Here is a 15,167-nt window from a genome sequence, read left to right as displayed (position 1 = left end):
GCTTGTCAGCCTTTTAAACATGAAGGGGGGAAGAGTTACAGCTACAAGGAGTAAAATAGCGGCACAACAAAAAGGGGAAGTTGAGATGGAAGGCGGGAGGTAGGTAGGAAATCTTGCAAGACTTAAATCCAGCGTTAGAGGTGGTGGTGATGTTCATTTGTTCTCTTTTGTCTTGTTTCTTTTAAACCAAATGTTTTATTTAAATCAGAATATAGACACGAAACGCCGGGGTAACCTTGTACCTTGTGGTCATCACTCCCGAAGAGTCCGCCAGGGACTATACTCAGCGGCTCAGGCAACATCTCTGGAGAAAAGGAATGGGTGATATATTGAGAGTCAGCCGGTCTGAAGAAGGGTCTCGACCCAAAACATCACCCATTCCTTCTCTCCAGAGATGTTGCCTGAGCCGCTGAGATACTACCGCTTTTTGTGTCTGTCTTCGGTTTAAACCTCTTTCATGGTTTTTAAATCAGCATTTTCTAAAACACAAAGCCGTGTAAGGATCTGGAGCAAGCTGCTTCAGCAAAGAATCAGCGCAGGGACAGTGGGTCAGATGAATCCCCGCCGTCACCATCGGCTGACTGTATGATATGCAAAACCTTTGTGAGCGCAGTGTGTGAGTTGGAGAAGGAAGAATGTCGTTGCAAAAGAAAAATGCATAGATGTGTCAATTTGGGTTGCACATGTTTAAAATGCAAAGACGTTTGGAAGAACAAACAGGCTTGGCTGAGAAGAACAGTTGACCAGGGTACAAGGGGCAAGAAATTCCTCGTCATTGTTGTAAATTATTAATGATTTCCTCGTTGAGTCGATGGGTAATTCGTTTCATTTTGAGGATCTCGCTTAGTTATTGATGGCAGAGTCAATCGGAAAAGACGTTTCAAAAATACAAGCTCTTAAAAGAATATTTACACCACGTCCTCTCGAACAATGAACCAATAGACAAACGATTTTGATGTGGAAACAACAATGAGTTGCAGGTGCTGGTTTATAAAAAATCACACAAAGTGTGAGTTACTCGAACACTTTGCCTTTTTTTGTAAATGTACATTTTAAAAATGTTTTAGGAGCTTTATGCTGGCAAATTCATATTTATTATCCATGGCTGTAGGAGAGAACTCCTGGTACTGGAAGAGAGAAGGTGGGTGACGGTGAGAAAGGGAGGGAAACATGGAAGGCAAAGGTCCCCGGGTGTTGTACCTCTTGAGAGCAGGTTCACCCACTTAGAAGCTGTAGGGACAGAAGACACTGAGCGGCGGACTGGCTTGCGAAGCAAAAAGTGCTGTTAAGCCAAAACCAAAGAGGCCGACGTCAAGCAACGCCACGGTAGTTGGAGACTCCATTGTGAGAGGTACGGACAGGGGTTTCTGTGGCAACAGACGGGATTCGAGGATGGTGTGCTGCCTCCCTGGTGCCAGGATCTAGGATGTCACGGACAGAGTGCAGAAAATCCTCAAGGGCGAAGGTGAACAGCTGGAAGTGGTAGTGCATGTCGGCACAAACTATGTGGGAAAGCAGGGTATGAATATTCTGCAGCGTGACTTTAGAGAGCTCGGAAAAATGCTGAAAAGCAGGACCAGGGTGGTTATCTCCAGTTTGCTTCCTGTTCCTTGTGCTGGCGAGAGCAGGAACAGGGAAATACAAGATTTGAATGTGTGGCTGAGGAACTGGTGCAGGGGGCAGGGATTTGGATTCTTAGACCACTGGGATCTGTTTGGAGTAAGGAGGAACTTTACAAAAGGGACGAATTGCATATTAACAAGTGGGGGACCAGTATTCTGGCAGGCAGGTTTGCCACTGCTACACGGGTGGTTTTAAACTGAATAAGGGGGTGGGGTGTCAAATGGGATAGTCAAGGACGGAGTTAAAAGGAAAGCGAGCAAAGGGATGGTTAATGACCCCAGAATTAATGATAAATAAAGCTCACAAAGACTATGGCCAAGTGTAATAGGGATTAATGTGAAAGGTGAGATGCGTAAGGAATTAAAAGTATTGTATATGAATGTGCGAAGTATAAGAGGTAAGGTAAATGAGCTTGAGACTCGGTTAGAGGTTGGTAGATATGACATTGTGGAGATTACTGAGACGTGGCTGCAGGAGGATCGGGCCTGGGAACGTAATATTCAGGGTTATACATCCTATGGAAAGGACAGGCAGGTGGGCAGAGGAGGGGGGGTAGCTCTGCTGGTGAGGGATGGAATTCAGTCCCTTGCGCGGGAAGACATAGGGACTGACGAGGTAGAGTCACTGTGGATTGAGTTGAGGAATTGTAAAGGCAATTGGTGTTATCTACAGACCCCCAAATAGTAGCCCGGATGTAGGGTGTAAGTTGCAGTAGGAGTTAAAACTGGCATGTAACAAAGGTAACGCCAATATGGTGATGGAGGATTTCAATATGCAGGTAGACTGGGAAAATTAGGTTGGTTCAGGACCCCAAGAAAGAGAGTTTGTAGAGTGCCTCCGAGATGGATTCTTAGAGCAGCTTGGAATGGGGCCGACCAGAGAAAAGGCAATTCTGGATTTAGTGTTGTCCAATGAACCAGATTTGATAAAGAGAACTCGAGGTAAAGGAACCGCTTGGAGGTAGTGATCATAATATGATTAGTTTTAATCTGCAATTTGAGAAGGAGAAGGTTAAATCGGAAGTGTCAGTGATGCAGTTGAACAAAGGGGACTATGAAGGCATGATAGAGGAACTGCCAAGGTAGACTGGAAAGGAATCCCAGCAGGAATTACGGTGGAACAGCAATGGCAGGAATTTCTGGGCATAATCCAGAAGACGCAGGATCATTTCATTCCAAAAAGGAAGAAAGATTCTAAGGGTAGTAGGAGGTAACCGTGGCTGACAAGAGAAGTCAGGGATAGAATAAAACTAAAAGAAAAGATGTATAACACAGCAAAGAGTAGCCGGAAGCCAGAGGATTGGGAAACTTTCATAGGAAGTTTCACAGAAGGAAACAAAGCAGGCAATACGGGTTGAAAAGATGAAGTACGAGGGGAAGCTGGCCAGGACTATAAAGAAGGACAGTAAAAGCTTCTTAGATATGTTAATGGAAAAAGAGTAGCAAAGTCAAATGTGGGTCCCTTGAAGGCAGACACGGGTGAAAGTATTATGGGTAACAAGGAAATGGCAGAAGAGTTGAACAGGTACTTCGGATCCGTCTTCACTAAGGAAGACACAAACAATCTCCCAGATGTACTGGAGGACAGTGAGCAGTGGAGGCCAATTCACTGGATGAACTTAAAAGAGAGTTAGATAGAGCTCTGTGGGCTAGTGTAATCCAGAGATATGGGGAGAAGGCTGGCATGGGTTATTGATTGGGGACGATCAGCCATGATCACAATGAATGGCAGTGCTGGCTCGAAGGGCCAAATGGCCTCCTCCTGCACCTATTTTCGATGTCTATGCCAGCCTTCATTTGCGGCAAGAAAGGGACCGTCTTGGGTTTTGATCATAGGTACGCAATAACCTTGATTAAGAGTGTAAAACAATTTAAATTTAGAATTAACATCAAGAACTCATCCTGTCTGTGGACTCTGGGCCTAGGTACATTAATTGGACCATACAATTCTCTATCGGGTCATTGATTTCTGTTTTTTTGCACACAGAAGAGTATTGGGACGACAGATGGCACAATGGGCTAAGTGTTCGGCTGGCAACCGGAAGGTAGCCGTTTCGAATCCCGCTTGGAGTGCATACTGTCGTTGTGTCCTTGGGCAAGACACTTCACCCACCTTTGCCTGTGTGTGAATGTGTGTGAGTGATTGGTGGTGGTCGGAGGGGCCGTAGGCGCAGATTGGCAGCCACGCTTCCGTCAGTCTGCCCCAGGGCAGCTGTGGCTACAGAAGTAGCTTACCACCACCGAGTGTGACTGAGGAGTGAATGAATAATGCGATGTAAAGCGCCTTGAGTATTAGAAAGGCGCTATATAAATCCCATCCATCATCATTATTTCATTATAAATAAAATCTAGATCTTGGTACTGTAGGTTTTTCAGAAGACGTAATCAGGGCAGATATTTCTCTGCATTACCTAAGTACCTTGGTGGCCGAGAGTTGTAACAGAAAACATTTATTTTGGCTCACTAACTAATATAATACCAGATAAATCCAACCTTGTAATTCTTTTATAATGCTGTACAACACTAATTTTCATGTATTTTTTTTGTATTTTTTCCTTCCCAAAGAATGGAGTTCCTCTTAGAAATAACTTGGACAATGAAATTAAAACCATGATTTGCTTACGTGTGGCTTTGGGAGTGAATGTTGTTACCAGTCTAGTTCAGCAGGGAACATTGCAGATATTATTGTGCTGCCAAAATAAATTTACAGCAAACACGGCAGAGTTGTGATATTCTCAATGTTTTAACTGAATTCTGAAACTTATGATTCATTATACATGCTGATTTGCAGTGGTCAGATGGACATGTATCTTGACATTCCTGCTCTCCTTTTGTTTTTGGGTGCTGGCCTGGGAACTGAGATGGAAGAAACCGATTAAAGAATGGCTCAGTGCTAACAACCTTCTTGAATACAAGGTCTTATTTGAAGGTAAGACACAATGGCAGTTTTCAGTGATACATGAATAAGAAAAATCTACATAAGCTAGCAATCTAAAATAATACAGAAAACCTGGAAACTATCACCAGATCAGGGTGGCATCTGTGGAGAGAAAGGCTTAGTTAATTGTCAGGTTAATGACCTTTCATTTATCCTGAAATGTTAACTTTGAGCCTTTCAGTGTTCAGAGAGGTTTGACATAAGGAGAGAATTCTTTATACTGAGCTTCATCGTACACATAACAGCATCCTTGTGTGGTTGATATACCCCGAACTGACTTTTTAATTGAGATCATTAGTCCAGTTATAACATTTTGGATAGCTTTCTTGGGTAGATGAAGACCTTTATTAAAAAAAAAAATTTTAAACTCTGAAAACGGAGCATTGTAGCTCGTAATATTGTTGATGTGCATTTATTCACAGTATTTATTTAACATGGAGCTATGTCTGTGAAAATGTTCCAAGTTAGGTACAAGTCCCTCACACGTGTAAGGGGGCCTAAATCCCTCCTGCTGGACTACGCATTGAGAATAGCTGGCCTTGTGAGCATTGGATTAAAATCTGCACACTGATTTACTCATTAAATTTTTTTTCCTTAGTATGTTTGCTGTTTAAATAAATATGGCCATTGATTCCAACTAGCGCGTTGTGGGGTTTCCTATTGCCCACTGTTTGAAAAAAATATACAACTGCTTTGGTGCTGTACATCAGTTTTAAACCAATTCTCAACATTGTTGGGCATCAGGGACAGTGTTCGAAACGGAGGACCAGAGGTAGGGCATGCAGCTGCAGATGTTTCTTCTAGTCAGGGCTGATTTGTTCCTTGACTCTGTTTGCCTTTTTTTTCATGCCTCTTGAATCCCCTTACTAAATAGGTTCGTACACATCTTAGTTTTGATTTTTTAACTAACCTGGTCTCAGCAGCTTTGGAGGGAGAATTCCACATTTCCACTACCATTCGGATAAAGAAATGTTTCTGAATATCGCCCTTAAACAATCACCTCTAACTTTCAGGTCCTTTGTGTCATCTCAGTTTGATCACACTCACTCTCACCTTTGATAGTCAGGGAACATAAGCCACAATCATGCAGTGTGTCCTTGCAATTTATCCGTTTATCATTATGATGAATTTCCATTAGTCCTCTCCCCAGACTGTCGTCTTCTTGTGTTGCAATACTTAGAAGTGAGAGAGTCACTTCAAGAAACTCTTGCTTTCCCTCTCTCTCCATCCCTTCTCAGTTCTCTGACCAGTCTTACTGTCTCTGACTCCATTTTATCTCTGTTTACTTTGTTGTAACTTCTCCCAGCTAACAATAATCTATTCTGCATTTTCCTTGATCTCCATTCCCTTTGCCCTGTTTTCATACCTTCACACTTCTCTATCCATCTATCCATCCATCCATCTCCCCCCCCTTGACATCAATCTGAAGAAGGGTCTCGACCAGAAATGTCACCCATTTCTTCTCTCCAGAGATGTTGCCTGTCCTGCTGAGTTACTCCAGCATTTTGTGTCTTACCCAGAAGTGAGAGGTTTGTTCCAAATATACTCTTTCTAGAATTGTATCTAATTCTTATATTGGGGTAATAATAGTAGATAGGGGCAAGAGGTAATAGTAGGTAGCAGATAATGATAATGATAGAAAGAGGACAGAATATGAAACTAAATGTGTGGACTAAGACAAAGATTAATACTCCAGAATGTTTTTATGTGCATTGAATGTGTTTACTCAAAGTAGTCAAATCAAAATTGGGTGGTGGTGGGGAAGGAGAAAGTTGAGATTAGGTTCTAATACTGAGATGGAATGTGATGGTGAAGAATATCTTTTGAGACGTATGCCATATTTGTGGATCCAAAATTCCTTCAGCACAACCTGTGAGGTCTAAAAAAGTGTCCTGACCTGAAACATCACCAATCGATTTTCTCGACAGATGCTTCCTGACCCGTTAAGTCACTCCAGAACTTTGTGTCTTTCTTTGGGCCAATATGTTTTGCTGCCCAGATATGAGCTTTATAATCTGACCAGTTTACATTTCTGGTTTATCTTTATTGGTCTTTTAACTACCTCTTGAAAAAATGCTGTACACTACTGATATTAGCATTTCTAACAGGGTTTTGAGTTTATTTTGTCTAAATACTTTTGTGCAGCTCCTTAGGATCTTTCTACTTTACTAAAATACTAAATAAAATGAAAGTTATTAACTAAATTTCTCCAGTTTTCCAATACTTTATGTAGTTCAGTGATTTTTATGTCATTTAAATGTTATTACTGTGGCTGATTGCACCCCAGACAAATTTAAGCTATTGGACATCCAATTTCTAAAGGCATGTGTGTTGCAGTGGAAAATCACCATGACTAGAATGTGCTGAGGAGTGAAATGCTGTGTCAATCCCGTGAGGTGTTTATCAGGTGTTTTGAACGCTAATCTTTAAACTTCGGATTTGAAAACTAAGATCAAAGTCACATTTTAAAAACATTTTGACGTCGTACTTTCGGTCAGTCGATGGAAAGTGAGCAGTGTACCTTTTTTTTATTTGGCGTGTATGCATTGCCACAGTGGCATTTTTCCAAGGTCACCGTTGATGCAACAAAGAGAACAGGGCAAGCAGCCAAATTTCCATGTGCAACCGGCTGTGTCTATTTTATCTATCTGGCAGGAATCCATTATGGAAATTGTGTGGATACACCTCAATATTTTCTGTTTCCCTCATGCAGAGACGCACCTGACTTCTGCTTGCTAAATTTGAAAACTCTTTGATTGCAAGAGAAAATTTGCAAGTAGCTCATTGCGATACACTCCATTTTTAGCACGGTGCATGTTTATCTCATAAAAATTTTAATTATTGTTGTATCCATATTTATGTTTTGCTTGATTGCAAGTCACTGACTTCCCAGTAGATAGTTACAGAATAGAATATGTTGTCATAATTGCCTATGGATAATCTGTGAAACAGGGTCAAACCGCAGGCAGTTGGAAAATTACAGCTATGTGCTGATCACAACGACAATAATGATAGCTGTGAGACAAATGTGGTGCTTTTTAGCTGAAGTTGCTATATTTGAAATGTCCTTTAATAAAGAAAAATGGCTTGCATTTATACAGTTCCTTTCATAGCACGCTCAAAAAATTCTTTATAACTAATGAAATACATTTAAGTGTACACTGTTACTCTAGTTCGCACTCGTCTGCAAAAAGCTGATTCATTATATTGTGCTTAGTCCTGGATTCTGAACACTCATAGGCACATAACCATTTGAAGATATTCACTTGGGCCCTGCACAGCTGTACTGGAAAGCTGGCACAAACCTCTGCCCTCTCCACTGCTGGCTGTCAGGCTTGTTGTCATAGCAAAATCTCTGGAGTGTAAGAACTGTGCAGCCAAATAAAGAGACCTGAAACCCACAGCTCCCTTGGTGGTGATGAGGGATGCTGTGGGAGCGGGGCAGTCTGTTAAATACCAGTACTGAGGAAAGGCCTATATTCACTCTGCCTGCCAGAATACTGTCAGCCCCACATGCCAGCAATGAGCAGCCCACCAGCGGCTCCAATCTGACCATCTCCATCCCTCATTGATATTTCTGCAGGTTGCCACAGTTCCGTGGTGTGTTGTAATGAGATCACTGTTTCATAACTGTATGAGCGCTTGCAGGAGGCATGGTTTCACACCAGCTTCCTTGCACAGTGGTGCTGTTAGTAATGAATCTGTAATGCTAAAAAGACACTGCTGAGTACTGAGTCCAATATTATTCTCATTCGTGGGAATGTACCTTGACAACTAAGTGTATTTGTTGTTACAAAGGAAATGTTTTTATTTAATGTTTAATTGTTATAATCATTCTGTGACCATTCATGTGAACAGTTGGTGTGTCTTTTATATCGTAACTTTATTTTGCTGTCAAGGCAATTGCATGAGAAGACAAAGGATCAGCTTTTCAAATGCTCTTCTCATTTATTTTGCAATTGACTCTTGGGAGTTCAATGTCCTTCTCATTCAGAACTCATCTTGGCCTTGTTTTTAGAAGCATTTTAAATAACATAAAATGTAACAAAAGTTCTGAAAAAAAGTACAGTGACCCCATTACAATACTGCCCTACATTAAAGATCTGTTCCACTATTGTTTGATAATGCCAAGCAATCCAATTTATATTTACATGAAATAATCCAACATTGACTGAATGTCCACCATGAGCTGTTCCGAATGTAAAAATATAATGCAGATATGAGATGCTTGGCTATTACTTCTTGGACAAAGATATGGGATGAGCAGTAAAATAACACTGTAGAATCAAGGTACTGCAGATGGTGGATATTACCCAAAAGGATACAAAGGGCTGGAGTAACTCAGTGGGTCAGGCAGCATCTCCAGAGAACATGGATTGGTGATGTTTTGGATTGAGACTGACTATGGAGGGGGTAGAAGAAAGCTGGAATAGGGGAGAGGCAAGAGAAAGCGTGGCAATAGGTGGGTGCAAGTGAGGGGGGTTTTGAAGTTTGGAACCAATGCATATCAACCCCCCCCCCCCCCCCCCTCTCCTACACAAGCTATTACCTGCCACACTTTGTCCTGCTATTCCTTTCTCCTAGCTTTCTTCTCCTTCCTACTATCAGTCTGAAGATGGATCTCGACCAGAGATGTCGCCTGACCTGCTGAGCTACTCCAGCACTTTGTGTCCAATGTATAAATGTTTTTGTGTGATAATGTCTTGTTTTTTGCATTCTTCCTTTTTACTGTCTTGTAGAATTTGGGTAATAAAATAATAACACTCTGTCTGATCGGGTTGTGGAGGTTAAGCACAGCACTGGAGGATATTTACAGGGTCATAGGGAGTTCAAGTTCAAGTCCACATTTAGTGTCACATGCACCAATTAAGGTAGTGATATTTGAGTTACCATGCAGCCATACAATTAAAAGAACACAACACACAATAGAATTTAACATAAACATCCACCACAGTGATCACTGTGATGGAAGGCAATAAAATTCAGTCAGTCTTCCTTTTTGTTGTAAAGAGGATGTAAATGCCACAATGATAGAATCAAACACCCTTAACTGGATGTGCAGGACGGGGTTGATCTTCCATGTCAATTTGAATGTAATCTTTTTTTTATCAACATTATCAGCAATTTTATCGATGTTTTGTACTAATGCCTTGTTCTTTGCAGTCTTTTCCCACGTAGGATTTGTGTAATACTTTATGTTTTTGAATGTTGTCTAAGTCTATGTGCCTGCGCTTACTGTAACTCACTGCACTAGTGCATATATCAATAAACTCGACTTGACGATAACAACTTTGTACATGTTCATTAACTTCGATAGTTCAGAGATAGTTTTCACAGCAGTAATTAATGTTTAATAATGTTAATTACAATTATTATTTCAATTTAATGCCCAAGGTGGATTTAACAAATTAAGTCGGCGTTGACCTACTTTTGATAACACTTCATATCTTTTTCAATAAGAACATTATGCCTGCTGCGCTGGATCTTGAAAATGTAGTAATGGGTCAGAAGTAAGATCAGCTAAACCCTCTCTCTATATGTGGTGCAGTTGGTAGAGCTGCTGCTTTACAGTACCAGAAACCTTGGTTCAATTCTGACCTGGGGTGCTGTACATGTGGAGTTTGCATGTTCTCCCTGTGATGGCATGGATTTCCTTTAGGCACTCCAGTTTCGTCTCGTATCCCAAAGGTTTGTAGTTTAATTGGCCTCTGATTTGGATGAGACGGTGAGATAATAGAGCTAGTGTGAATGATGATCGATGGTCAGCGAGGACTCGGTGGGTCAAGTGGCATGATTCCATGCTGTATGACTCTCCTAAAAAAAATTGACTGCTACGTCCCAAACACCCCTGTGTTGAAGTGGTATAGATTAGATTATGTTATTGTCATATACACCAGGGTGCAATGAAATTGCGTGTTCCCATGAAGATCCAGAACATATAATCCATTTTTTGGTTTGTAATTTTTCCGATACATTCAATTCTGATGAAATATCAACCTGCAACATTACCATTTTTCCATCATTCAGGATTCAGTGTTTCCAGATGAAGTAGCAATTCATTAGTACCTCTGTGGAAACGAGGAATTGCAGATGCTGGTTAATACACAAAATACATAAATCACTTGCACTAAATTGGAAGACGTGCATTTAATTTAGTATTCACCTTGGAGGAACCAAATGCAGATTGGACGTTACCTTTGAAATGCACCTGTATTGGGTCTGTAGAAGTGACCTAGAGCTTCTGGTTGTGAGCCATTTGGATTCTCCATCTAAGTGCCACACTGATCTATCTGTCTACGCCCTCCTGCACTATCGCAACAGAGCCCAATGCAAGCTTGAAAAGCAATGACACATTTTCTAGCCTTCAATGTCAAATTCTCCAAATTTAGATAACTTGCTTATACTTTCTGTCTGAAAAATAATTTGTCTTTTCTGTTGTCATACATCTGTGATCGTGACTCAGTTTTTCTTTCAACCACAGAGGCATGTCCCACAGCCCTGCTGTTGGCAAAACATAACATTTATTATACTTCAACTGTCACATACCCGTTTGCTGGCACTCTTTTGCTGTTTTCCCCTTTTTGTTCTACCCTTCGATCCCCTATCTTCGGTTTAACTGAACGTTAAAGGGCCTGTCCCACTTATGCGACCTTTTCGTCAACTGCCGGCACCCGTCATAGGTCTCTGAAAATGTTCAACATGTTGAAAATTCAGCGGCGACCAGAAAGACGCTATGACTCTTTGGGTGACTAGGAGACCTCTCACGACCATACAGGCGACCCTTGGCAACCTCTCACGACCATACAGGCGACCCCCTGGTGACATGTCCCCTGGTGACACCTGTCGCCAGGGGTTGCCTGTATGGTCGTGAGAGGTCTCCTAGTCACCCAAAAAGTCGTAACGTCTTTCTGGATGCCGCTGAATATTCAACATGTTGAAAATTTTCGGCGACCTATGACGAGTGTCGGCAGTCGCCGAAAAGGTCGCGTAAGTGGTACATGCCCTTACCTTAACTTGTTTTCTGTCTATTCCAGTTCCGACAAAGATCTTCAGTCAAACATGTTAACTGTTTCTTTCCACAGATGCTTCCTTACCAGCTGAGTGTCCACCACATGTTCAGTGTTTATTTCAGATTTCCAATGTGTGCTAAATTATATTTTCTGATTTTCATGAATCATTAACACTTCTTCCCTGTTTATATTGCTGCTTACCTGCTGAGTGTTTCCATCATTTTCTATTTTTATTACGATATCTAGCATTTGTAATGTTTGTTTTGCTTTTTCCTTCAGGGATTTTGTGAATTATATATTATATGGACCTTTATTTCACTGGTATTGCTATTGAGGATCTGGTTCTTTTCCAAGAGGGACAGACTCAGCCCATTGCTTTTTTTATTTGCAGATGTGCATAGTTTAGAGGAGTGCAAATATTTGGAAATTCCGTGGACGACTGTGTGATTCAAGAGACAAAAGCTGTCCAATGCCAGCTGTTAAAGAAGTTAACACTGCAGAAGTGGCTGTGTGCACAGGGTTTGGAACATTATCATCACGTGTATGTTTTAAAAGAAAATTATAATGCTGAATTTCCTTCTTTCTTGGATATATGATGCTGGTGTGGCTGGATAAAGCAAGTCTAATTAGGAATGAGGGCTCATCTATAACTTGTATCCCAATAGCAACATACAAGAAGCATAAACAAAATTATCTAGCTTTCTCTCCCCAACTGACTCATCTGCCAATCTACTCTTCCTTATCTGGATTTACCTATCACTTGCCAACTCTTCCTCCATCCCTTCCCCTCACCTCTCTCTACTAGCTTTCTCCCCTCTATTTTAGTCTAAGTAGTGCCCCAATCCAAAACATTATCTGTCCAGCCCATATATGTTGCCTGACCTGCTGAGATTCTCCAGCAGTTTGTGTTTTTTTTGCTCAAGTTTCCAGGATATGCAGTCTTTTGTGTCTCCAAATAAAGTTTTATGATTATTTTCTCCCTCTGCCGGATTGACAAAGTGTTGGGTTTGTGAGCCATTTGCACAATCTAGTAAAAGCTCACTATCAAGGTGGATAGATGTTGAGGGCGAGTATTGGGCATGATCTAGAATAGATCTACCTATTTTACTTCAAACCCTAATTTATATTTCAGCATGCAACTTCTGATTTATTTTAACCAGATATAATTGACTATAATTACAATTTTACTAATGCCACATTTTCTAGCTGAGCTGTTTCTTCATTTACATTTGGGAAAATGAATGAATTTGATCGCAATAATTGTCAGAATCTATCTTCAAAAAGATTTATGTAATAAAATAGGTGTCAGAGAAGGTTTACTGGTCTAATATCTGAAACGGGCAAGTTGTCTTGTAAGGTTAGACAGGCTGGGTGCATATGCACTGGACTTTAATAGGGAAACATTTGAACGATATGATATGCTGAAGGATTGGGTTGGGTGGATGTAGCAAAGATGTTTTCTATTTCAGGAGATTCTAGAATTAAGGGTAACTGTTTTAGAAAATAAGGGCTTACGTATTAAAGGCAGAGATAAAGCAGTTTTTATTCTCTCCAGTGCTTGGAACTCTTCCCCATTGAGAAGTGGAACCAGGGTTTTTCTATATATTTAAGGCAAAGATCGATAGAATCTTGACAAAAAGGTAAAATGCTTCACAGGCATGTGGGAATGTAGAAATGGAGTCGCCATCTGAGCAGTGGTGGTGGTCTTCCTAAATGGCAGAGCAGCTTTGAGGATCTGAAGGCTTACTCACTCCTGATTTGTAATTTTTCTATATTGATGCCTGAGGGAAATATTCAGCTGCGATATGTACAGTACAGAGGGAATGCATTCGGCCTGTGTGACATCTGATATGTGTTTGATGCAGTAATAACCTTGCAATTATTTTTTTAGTCCTTTTAACGGTAAAACAAATTGTTAATTCTTAACAAAGGAAGCTCTGTGGATCCAGGCCAAGGCATTGAATTTAGATGGATTGTCACTGCAAATAATCAATGAATCTAAACATTGGCCATTAGTAGAGCCACTGACTCACACCTGGCCTTGGGTGCTGCCTGTGCAGAAGTTTGCACATTTACCCTATGACTGCGTGGGTTTCCTCTGGGTGCTCCTGTTTCAATAGATAATATTGTAAACAATATTCCACCCACATTGCTAAGATGTACTGGTTGGTATGTTAATTGCTCACTGTAAATTGCCCCTAGTGTGTAGGTGAGTAATAGAATCTGGGGGAGCTAATGGAGAATAAACAAGATTTCTTCAAAATCTGATTGATGATTGGTGTGGACTCAATCGGCTGAAGGGCCTGTTTCCATGCTGTATTACTCTGACTACTTCGTCACCGAAACAGAGTTTTCATAGGGTAATAGTTTATTTTTGTCAAAGTTGAATGAATGAATAGGTTTATAGGCCAAGTATGTACACATACAAGAAATTTGCCTTGGTGCTCTGCTCGCAAGTAACAACACGACATACAATAAACAATTAAGACTAAAACTTAAAATATTAAGAATAAAACATTATAGTTGTGTTGATGTTTACACTGATTCTGGTTTTAATAAATATTTAAGAAGGAACTGCAGATGCTGTAAAAGTGAAGGTAGTCAAAAATGCTGGAGAAACTCAGCGGGTGAGGCAGCATCTATGGAGCGAAGGAATAGGTGACGTTTTGGGTCGAGAACCTTCTTCAGACTGAAGAAGGGTCTCGACCCGAAACTTCACTTATTCCTTCGCTCCATAGATGCTGCCTCACCCGCTGAGTTTCTCCAGCATTTTTGTCTAGCCTGGTTTTAATAAATGGTTCCTGGGTAAAATTAAAAATAACTGATCTGGGAATATGTCACATTCTTAGAAGAAATGGGAAATGGGAATTCTGGTAAAAAATGCATTGTCATAAAATTATAACAAATAATTGCTGGCAATACTTTGGAGAAAGGCAGAGGACAAAAAGGCCAAACTCATTTGCCATTCCGTAGGCTAATATTTTGATAGAATTTTATTCCAAATGTCAACTTTCCCTCAATCCCTATTCTGTCCCAAAATGACGACAGAACCATCCCATTGCTTTAGTACCCAAGGGAACTAATTTTACTAGGTTTTTCTAAGGCTACGGAAGTCTTCAGATGGCCAGCCACGTTAGTGTGGCTAACACTAACTACACTATTTGTAGATGTAGTTTCTTCTTTTTTCTTGCACTTTATTAAGTCTTTATTTTTTTTCCTTTCTTTATTTCTTATTTATTTACTATCTTAAACTTGATTTGAATTATACGTATTATTTGTGGAGAGAGGTCCGGGAGGAAGATTTATTAAATTTAGAATTCATCTGTCCTGTGTTCGGGTGGAATGTCTGGCTTACTGTGCTGAGCTATCTGCTCTTTTATAGACCACCCTAACCATAAGATGCAAGACGTCAATAGAAAAATTGGGGGTCAAGGAATTACTTTCTGTAGCTGGAAAGTTAAGGGAATTAATGAACCAATCAAGAGAGGTAAAGTATTAGTCACTCAATGCAGATATAACATTCCTTCAATAAACGCATCTTAAAAACATAGAAACATAGAAAATAGGTGCAGGAGTAGGCCATTCGGCCCTTCGAGC

The 15,167-nt window shown here is 40.6% G+C and overlaps 1 protein-coding gene across 3 annotated transcripts in view; it reads left to right on the top strand.

The window, feature by feature from the left end:
- The first annotated feature begins 4,443 nt into the window (after nucleotides 1-4,443).
- The window catches only part of arel1 (apoptosis resistant E3 ubiquitin protein ligase 1), a 70,269-nt gene continuing 59,545 nt past the window's right edge, over nucleotides 4,444-15,167 (top strand). For 2 of the 3 annotated variants that reach the window (XR_004413148.1, XM_033027652.1), the window contains exons 1-2: nucleotides 4,445-4,551; nucleotides 11,962-12,111. The gene's annotated coding sequence lies outside the window, so the exon portion shown is untranslated. Of the gene's footprint in view, nucleotides 4,552-11,961; nucleotides 12,112-15,167 lie in introns of all 3 variants that reach the window. The other variant, XM_033027653.1, reaches the window with a different exon arrangement.

This window comes from Amblyraja radiata, chromosome 9, assembly GCF_010909765.2.
Source record: "Amblyraja radiata isolate CabotCenter1 chromosome 9, sAmbRad1.1.pri, whole genome shotgun sequence".
Taxonomy (NCBI): Eukaryota; Metazoa; Chordata; class Chondrichthyes; order Rajiformes; family Rajidae; genus Amblyraja; species Amblyraja radiata.
The sequence above is the reverse complement of the archived record's forward strand: the minus strand, read 5'-3'. Positions and strand labels throughout refer to the sequence as shown.